This window comes from Hevea brasiliensis, chromosome 3 (assembly GCF_030052815.1).
Source record: "Hevea brasiliensis isolate MT/VB/25A 57/8 chromosome 3, ASM3005281v1, whole genome shotgun sequence".
Taxonomy (NCBI): domain Eukaryota; kingdom Viridiplantae; phylum Streptophyta; class Magnoliopsida; order Malpighiales; family Euphorbiaceae; genus Hevea; species Hevea brasiliensis.
Window position 1 is genome coordinate 114,783,296 of NC_079495.1, and position 10,255 is coordinate 114,793,550.

Genomic DNA, 10,255 nt, shown 5'->3' on the forward strand with positions numbered 1-10,255 from the left:
CATGTCAGAGTTTTCCCTTTTTCCCTTTTCCTCCTTTCTAGCTGAAACTATCTCTTTCTTAATAAACTTTTTCAGATACCCTCTTTTGATCAATCACTCTATTTTCCATATCAATTAACAACAATCATTTTTATCATGCTTGTTGGATCTATGGAATAAGCAGTACTTGGTCTAATCTCTAGCTTGGGGTTTTGACTTCATCTTCTTAGGCCACTTTATATATTCCTGGTCTTGCACAACAATTAATACCTTGGCTCTCATGACCTTTTGAGGGTCACATGGATTGGCTTTATGAGCCCATCTCTTCTATCTCATTCTGTGAATGTTCAATGACATTCTAACACTTCTATGTTCCTATCGAGTCTCCAATATGAGGGGGCATTGATAGGACCTTTACTGTGCTCTTTGTGGTGCCTTTCCTTTTCTTCTCTCACAAATTTGTTGGTCACTAATGCATCATCTTGTAGCATGTATTTTTTCACCCACTGCATGAGTTCTATCAGGGTCATCGGTGGTTTTCGACTTAGGCTTCCAAAGAATTTTGATGAGGTGGTCCCTTTTTACATTGCTTCTACTTGTAACATTTTGAAATTCTGAGCTATGAATAGTACCATTTTCAATCAGTGAATAGTACTAGTCAAAGCTGGTTTGAAGACTAAAAATAAGATGAAAATAAATTAAAATAAGTAGAATAAAAATCGAAGTGACTATCGGGTTATGGACTTAATCAGTACTACCAAAAAAGATTGATTATAACTCAATGAAGGGCATTTTGGTCAATTCACTCTCAGAGTTGACTTTTGACCTAAATGTCAATTAAAATGTGTGAAATTAAATATTGAAAATGAATTAAAAATATGAAGAGATGTATGGAAAATTTTAAAGGGGACACATGAGGAATTAAGGTAATTGTAAAAATTATAATAAATATAATTAAAAATTTAATTATAAAAGGAGGATAATTATATGAATAAAAGACAAAAATTAATAAATGCAAAGTTATCTTCTTCCTTTCTTCATTGCCTTGCCCAAACCTCTCTCCCTTGCTTATTCCACCATTTTTGTCACCTTCAAGCTTCAATTCCCTTAGTTTCCTACCATATTTCCTATAGCCACTAACATAAAAACTTGCTATTAGACCTTGGTAGAGTGATTGGAAGTAAAAAGAAGTGGAAATTTGAAGTATTAGCAAACTTGAAAAGTGGTCAAGTGAGGTTAGTGCTTAATTTAGCTTTCTTTCTTCTTCTAATCTTGAAATTTAGTTGAATTATGAAGAAATTGTATAAGAAATGAAGAAAAATATGCATGAATGGTTGGGTATGAATTTCGGTCAACATGAGGGAGATTGAGGTTTTTATAATTTGATGAAATTGAACATGCCTACTAATGATCTTTGATATGTACACATGATTTGGAATGGTGGTATTTGCATGAGATTATGAATTGTAAAGTTAGGGTTTAGTGGAATTAGGGTTTTTATGCCATGAAGTGTAATTGATGTGTTGATATGGTATAATGACCAATTGATGTGTGCATTAATGAGAATTGATGTTGGTTAGTGAAAAGAATAAATAGAAGTGACAATGAGGGTTGAGTGGTGAATCTGGACAGCAAGGGTCCAGAGGGTTTGAATGGTTATAAGTTAAGCTACATAGCTCCAATTGGTGTGAAACTAATTGGAGATGAAACCTAAGACATAATGCAACAATTGTCATGAAGAGAGCCTACCTAGAAAATGACCATAAGTTACCCTAATTAAGCCTTGAATTCAGAATGGAAATTCTGGACTTGGGCAAAATGACTAAATGAATAGTACCTAGTAAATTAGTCATAACTCACTCTAGGAAACTCCAATTTAGGTGATTCTTGAACCCATGGAATTCTAAAACATAGGAGAACATTTCATATGAAGAACTTAAAGCTAAATTATGAACCTAACTCAACTAAATTGCTACAAAAATTTGGTCCAGAAAACCTGTCCTAGTTCTGAACTAAACCTGAAATCCTAATCATTTAGGCACCTGACCGGTTTTGCCAAAAATGTCATAACTCAAGCTACAAAACTACAAATGTAGTAATTCCAAAGCCAAATGCTCATAATACATAGAACTAAAACTTTTCTCTTTGCACCAGGTCCCAATTCTTAGAGTAAAGTAGGGGAATTGTTAGGATAAGTTAGGAATGCCAAATCTGGAATTCTATCACCTGAAGCAAATTTGCCTTATGACCTCTGAATAATTATTAGACCATAAATTTCTCTACAAAACTCCAACTGAAGTGATTCAAAAACATTTGGAAACCTAAGAGAAAGGCCTAGAACTTTGTTTTAGGGACCTGAAGCCAATTCTGAGCCTAAAGTGTTCGGATATTAGTTGCAAAAAATTTGGTGAAATTCTAGAAAATAAGAAAAGAGCAGGGTTTAGTACCCTAGAATAGTACTTAGTAATTTGACTATAACTAGAGCTACCAAACTTCAAATTAAATGATTCAAAAAGAGAATTAAAGTTAAAACATAGGGGAACAACTTTCATTAAGAAAGTGAGGCCAAACTGATTCTACATCTTGGCCAAAATTGCTAGGGAAAGTTAAAGTATCAATTCTGGAATTTATTAAACTTTCACAAAATGACTTGAAATATGATAGATACTTAACATAAATGGTTTGATGAACACATATATCATATGAATATGTAATTGGGACTTATATTCCCATCATGAATAGAATGAAAACGCTCTGAGCATGAATGACACATGAAATGAAATAATGATGTAACACCTTTAATTTTCAAATAATTATTTTATATGTAAATATAAATATTTTAGTCTAACCCCTGGTGCTGTGAGCTTTGCGTAGGTACTTTCGTTTCGTGGCAATTCAAAAGGTCATCCGGATCTACAATTTTGAGCTGAGCAGATAAGCTATCGGAATCACTTCAAAACTAGGTCAAAGTTATATGCTACCCCACCATTTTCAGACACCCCGGACGCGTTCCAAGTGTCAGAATTGGCATAGATAAACCCAAACTCTGAGTTTCTTCAATTTTATAGTGCTGGGTTTAGAATAAAATTTCATAAAATATTCATGGGTAGTTAGAAAATTATAATTCTTTTTGCATTAGCTTAGCAATATTGTTAAGGACCGCGGGGCAAAATTTTAGAATTTTTAGAGCTCATTTGGGTAGTTTTTGCAAAAAGGTTTAGTTATAGGGACTAAATTGCGATTTTTCAAAATTATGGTTGTTGACTATTTGGATGAACCCAGGACGGGGCCATGTGATGTGATTGAGATATGGTTGTGTGACTTATGGATATAGAAGTGTATTTTTGAGTCATTTTGCAGGTTGGGTAGGTGCTAGGTATAAGGAGAACTCTGCAGGATTTTTAGCACAACTTAGACTGTCTTTGATTGTGACCACCCTTACCCGTCTACAGTGTAGGTGCTCCGACACACTGTGTGGCATATCTTGCTCGGCTACACTATAGATGAGTAAGGGGTGTCACATTTAGTGGTAGCCAGAGCAGACAATTCCTCTAGTGGTTGGAGCCCGACCGTTACATTGATTCTTTTTAAACTTTTATTGAGTCAATTATATTAAATAATTGTAATATTATTGTCAGGTAAGCCGAGACAGCCTTCCTCCTTCGCCCAGCCACCACAGTGACCTCAGTTTACGTTTGTGAGTAAAATATTGATTTTAATTATAATTTCAATATTATTATATGTTCAGGCATGTCCATGCATCACTTATAAATATATATCTATGTAGTAAAATACTAAGCACATTTTATATTGCATTCTTAATTGATGAAATACTATGAATGTCGTTTTATGGTAGTTTAGAGCAATATGCGTGTGTTGGTGTGCGTGTGGTGTGTGGTATTGGATATGGACAGGACGAATAGATGTAGCTATAGCTTGACTCGCTAAGACCCAATCCTTTTATGGATAAGTCGGGGTAGGCACGGCTCGAGATGATCTCGCTGGCCCCCGTATTTGGTTTATTAAGAGAAATTTCGGTTTGAGATGTACTCGTAGGCAAAGGTTGGATTAAAAGAGCTGTATAGGGGATCAACTCCTATATATGTAATGTTTGAATATTATATGGGTGTGTGAGTACTCCAAATTACCTTTTTGTTATTGTTTATGATGTGATTTGTATGAAAACCATGAAGGTGTTGCATTCTATTGTTTAGGATGCATTAGCTTTAGATAGCTATAAAAATTGTACTTAAAATCAGTATTTTACTCTCTGAGTCAAATGCTCACTCCTGTTCACCTATTTTTTTAGGATGCAGGAGGTCCTTTATTGAGTTTAACCTGCTCTCTTCTTCGTAGGTCTACTATCAGCATTTAATTGTATTTTGTTCTTTTACTCTATTCTAGAACTCCGCATGTATTATTATTATTAGTGATGTATTCATTTCGATCTATTATGTATGTATTAACTAGAATTGTAAGCATGGTACATGAGTATGCATGGATGATCATTGGGTTGAATGAGGGAGTTGAGCTCCCATTTGAATTAGTATTGTTATGAGTATGTGGAGGGTGAGCTGAGCTCCCCAAATTGTTATATATAGCGTGCTAACAGGTTAGGTGAGTCAAAAACTCCCCGTTGGATGGTCTATGTTATGGTCGGACTCTGTCGAATTAATTTCTTAAAATTAGGCTCAATATGGGCCTTAAGATTGGGCTCAGAAATAGTTAGGCTTACTACGGGTCTCGGGGACTTTAGGCTAGCTCAGGTCCTAGTGTCGGTCCGGCCCATAAGTTTGGTCGTGATAATTATGGTATCAGAGCTTAGGCTCCAGATTCATGGGAAAGAGTATACTTGGGAGTGTAAAAGGAGTCTTATTAGGATGTTACATGCGGAATATAGGATCCCGTTTCGTCTTCTTCTGTAATTTCTTATTTTTAGCTTTTGCATCATACCTCGGGTAATATAATAGTGCTTCAGTTAGTGTCTTGATTTTCGTAGAGTACATATAAATGTGAAATAGAGTTAGCAAACATATTAAGGTCTGCCATGAGGATATGTACTCCAAGAAATATTATGTTTCAGTCAGTATGGGTTTAAGTGGCATGACTATTTAGTACAAGGCACAAGGACATAAAGGTGATTTTTAGCAATATAGCTGCCCTAAGTGGGAGTGAGAGTACCACTGCTGGCAGTCATCGATGGATAACCTAGTCATAGTAAGTTCATGCTATCAGTGGATTCAAGAGAGATAAGAGATCAAGAGATCTAGTATATCGAGACGTACCGTAGTAACTATACAATATTATTGATATTTATACTGCAAGCTGCAGATTACAGTACCAACATGAGATTATTGTGTAGAGCTACGTGCTTCCCCATGGTGCACCATGATTAGGGTGTTTGTAAACAACCTCTGTTCTGGTACAATTATGTCAAGACAAAGTTTTATTTCTGTAGAGGAGTTAGGAAAACTCCTATTTAGGGTTTAAGACCCTAGAGATTGAACACTAAAGGTCGCAGTTGGGTGATAACTAGAGTCAGTAACTCAATTATCCTACTTTGAGCGCAGAGTTAGAGCATAAAGGGCACAAGACTAGAGGTTTTTAGTATGATTGCAGTGTAATGGTGACACCTACTTGGTGGGATCATCTGGTCTCTGGTATGAGATCGTTGATAGTGTTGGCATTACAGTGGACGTATTGCCTAAAGTTTAATGAAGATAGCACCTCCTTTGTGTAACATTAGAGCATAAGTACAATTCTACTCCCTAAAGAAAATTGGAGGTTATGAATAATATTTGTAGCCTACGAAATGAAATTCTAGGAACGTTAACAATATAAAAAGAGAGCAGACAGCTTTATATAGTTGTGGTAATGGGGTTTAGGTAGTACCTCTCTTGCAGTCAGTTATACTGTAGAGTATGGTAATATTTTCTAAGGAGAGACAGAAGAGTACCACTAATATAATGATTTGTGGAATGATATCCCAAATGAGACTGTAGTGTGATAGGAAATAGTGGCTCAGGTATCCCCTTAGGGAGAGTACAATTTTCATAGTAAGGACCATACTTGATTGGATCATGATGGATGCAAATCATGTGAATTGAATGACAGGTTATGGTGTTCAATATCTTAAGTTTTGACTAATTAAGTGATTGAAGGACTAATTCTGAGTAGTATAGAGGTGAAGATGACCTAGCAGAGATAATAAAGGTATAGTTACCTAGCCTAACTCTCAGGTCAAGAAGAATGAAGCTAAGGAATAAAGTAATCAAGGGTTCATTTTAGGATAAGATAAAAGAGATGAATTAAAGAGCAAACCAAGTAGCCAAGAATAGGACAAGACTAGGGAGATCAAAGAGACGTATGAAGCACATAAAGTGTTATCCTAGGCGAGGTAAATAGGATGAACTAAGAGGCAATATTAGAAAGCCCGAAATGAGATTACATGAGTAAGGATAGTTGTCAAGATTTAAAATCCAGAAGTGTAGGACTTAGAGCAAGTCATAATTTGAGCAGTGTCAGGAGCCAAAACATGGAGTTCCAAGTTATAAGATAGGGATCAAACTCTGTTTATTCCTATTCCCAGAATGAAGTAGGTAGCAATAGGATAAAATTCATTTAAATTTCTAACAGTAGGAGGAAAGTTAGTTGAGGAATGCAACCAGAATAAGTAAAAGTTATAGGATGTGCAATGGTGTCTTGAACTGTCCTATCAGGCAAAGGAGTGAATTAATAAGTGGTAAGTTAAATAAAAGTAAACCAAGTGGTTCAAATAAGCATGACGAACAAAAAGGATGGTGGAAAATGGCACATAGGCTTAGGACCTGAGTAGAGATGGTTAGATAGCAGTTATGGGGTTTGCGATCAAGGATCAGGTGAACATTTTCAGTATGACCAATATGGTCCTTTCATAAGGAAACGTGAATGAAAATAAGTGATAAAATGACAGCAAGAGATAGAGCAGGAAGAGTATGTATGAGTGACAGTCACAAGTCACTGAGAAGGATAAGGATGAGAGTTATGATAGTAAGCGTGACTGGAATCCATTTTGGAAGAGTCTATTAGTGAGAGTTATCTTCTTGAATATAGTAAAATATAGGGATGCAAAAGTATAACACCCTCACCTGACTAAAGTGTAGCCAACAAAGTGTGCTACATTCGGTGCCGAAGCACCCTATCTTATCTTACTTTATTATTTTAGTAATTTTGAATTCGTTTAATTTAATATCAATCATTTTTCTATGGAGAAACCAACGGAGTTTCCCCTATTTTATTTCTATTTGGCGCATTTCATTATTCACTTGCTTGAAAATTTAACAATATTTTCACAATAAAATCTTATCCATTATTCTCAACCATCTCATAATTCACATCTCATTCATGTATCTCAATTTCATATTCATTTCCATTCATTCTCAACTCATATATGATAATTTTCAATCTTCATTAATTTACATGATATACAATTTAATTACATATGAAATAATCAATTTATAAATTTACATCACATAAATATTACTCACAAATTCTTAATTTACATGACAACATACGAAATATTTATAACATACAAAATACATAAAGTGATATACATGGGCCCTAGCTACATGCATTGCTAAGGAGGTGACAACCTTTGACACTCTGCAGATCTGGACTCCAAAATCTCTTTTTAGTATTCTCTGGGCTTTAACTTCAGTACCTACGCGAGGAAACAAATCCATCGCGCTAAGCATTGCTGCTTAGTGGTGCAATAATATAACAAGAAATAATGTATACAAATAAAAATAATTGGAGCATATTTTCTATACTCAAGAATTTTACTGGGTTCATATGAAATTTTGTCATAAGTTGCTCTCTAGAATCTCTTTTGTCATAAGTTTACAATAATCATTTATATAATATACAAATAAATCTAAATATTTAGTTTATGTTTATTGTCACACCCTACCCCTCTGTAAGGCATAACATGATCCCGTAGTATACCTAATGAATTACCAACTCCGTCTACTGATAACCCATTAAATACACTACAAGGGATTTTCAAAACTTTTCTTACTTCTTTTACAGTGGTGAGCACTATTTACAGGTGTTAAAAACCTTTTTGAACTGAAGTGATAAAACTGACACATTTGACTTAATTGGAGTTTCTGTAAAAATTTTGGCAGAGTGCCATCTGTATTTTGGATAAAACAGTTCTTCAGAAAACCTGTAAAAAGCACTTCAATATGTATTTGCAAATCTCAACTCCAATATATTTCTCAACTCAATCCATAGTGATTTTTCGAAGACTGAGATAAAGGAAATATAATACAAAAACTATTTAAGTAAATGAAATCTCAGATTTACATTCACGATAATTTACATTTAATTACATACCAAAATATTTTACAAGAGTTTCTATACAACTGCTCAAATAATTTACATACATATTATTACATGCTTACATCAAAACCTATGTACATGGGTATATCTATGATATACCTGGAGCTGATCTGAATGTATCCTCAAAGCAACTTAATCACTGCTCTATGCTCTGCTTACCTGCGACAGCATACAAAGCTATCGCTGAGTGGTGAACTCAGTGGTGCACAACTATAATTTAAAACATAGTACAATATACATTGACAAATTTTACAGTAAATAATTTGAGAATCTGAATACTGATCAAATTTCACAACTCAAAATATTCATTGCCAATAATGTAAATCATTTGTATAAATAACTTGGAGCACAAAATTCAATTTATCAAATCTTGACTATCCATTTAAGTAATTCCAACAAAATCAATTACACACAAACCATAATTGAAATCACCATTCCTTACCATTCAAAAGCCATTCTGTATCTCAAAATCATTTTGTATCTCAAAAATCATACTGTATCTCAAAAGTCATTATGCATCTCAAAAACCATGTTGTATCTCAAAAATCAATCTTTATCTCACTAACTATGCAAGACTAATCCGAAAGGGCCATATTCGATGTGATTCTAACTCCCTATGGTCGGGGAGGTCGAATCTGATTCTAACTCCTATGGTCGGGAGGTCGAATCATCGTGCACGCATACCATCACAATAATGAATCTTCCGTAAGGGCCATAACGATAAAATAAACTTAGATCTAACCTCAAATCGGAGGAGAATCTAAGCTGTGCGCATACCATGGTAATCAAAACACAACTCACTCCATTGTCTTCTCAACAAATGAGAGAGACGGGTAATAACCTAGTCAAGCATCTATAGTGAGATATAAACAATATCACAATCCTTTTAGCGAGCATAAATCACAATATAATTCGATTCAAAGTCAATTCCAATATCCAATAATTTTTATGCTCATCACAATTCAAATAATAAAGTTTTCATTTTTTCCATGAATATTACCATCACAATTCAAAACATATTCTATCACAATTTTCCAAAACATAATTTACTTAATCCATAATAATGCTTAATACTTATGGAAATACCATTTCACAAAGCCAAATTCATACATACAATAACAATTTTCAATAATCATGGAATTAAATCCAATGCTTGTTAAACATAATTCATAAGAAAAATATATCATTTAATCATATGAAATATTCAAAACAAAATCGTTAAAAACTAGTTGTGCACAAACCTCGATGACTGTCTCACGATGCGGACTCAGTGTTTCCTTCCCTTTTCACGAGTCTTTGGTAGCGAAACACAATTTGAAGTGTTTGATACTAATTTAAAGCTGTCTCTATCGATGGTGTTTGGTAAATAATGCTGAACTCAATTATTCACTTAATCACCTAATATACCGACCCTCATTGCGTTTTAGGTAAATTAGGTTTTAGTGTCGTTAATATGTCACATTTGATAGGGTTTTAGGTTTGGTATGTTTTACCAAAGTCATTTCCTTGCTTAGTGCATTTTAATGCAAATTGCTGGATTCCGGACACTGGTTTGACCTAACCGGACGATCTAGTTCCCTCGGTTTTCGGGTCTCGGTCGAAACTACAAACTTGTAGATTTAGGTCTTATGGACCGCGGTGCAAAATTTTAGGTCAATCCGAATTAAGTAGACCAAGTTATGGTCATTACACTCTTGCTGGTCAAATGGTACCATTTTAGGTCAATTTTAGGTCAAATTGGTCAATTCTGGTTCGGCCAGTTTTTGGACCCGAACTTGTGCAAGTTGTTTGACTTGCTTATGGTCATTTCTGGGCTTTGGTGTCTTCATAAGACTTGTAGGTATGGGTCTTAACTATTCTTGGTCAAAATTTCAGGTCAATTGGACCTGGTTTG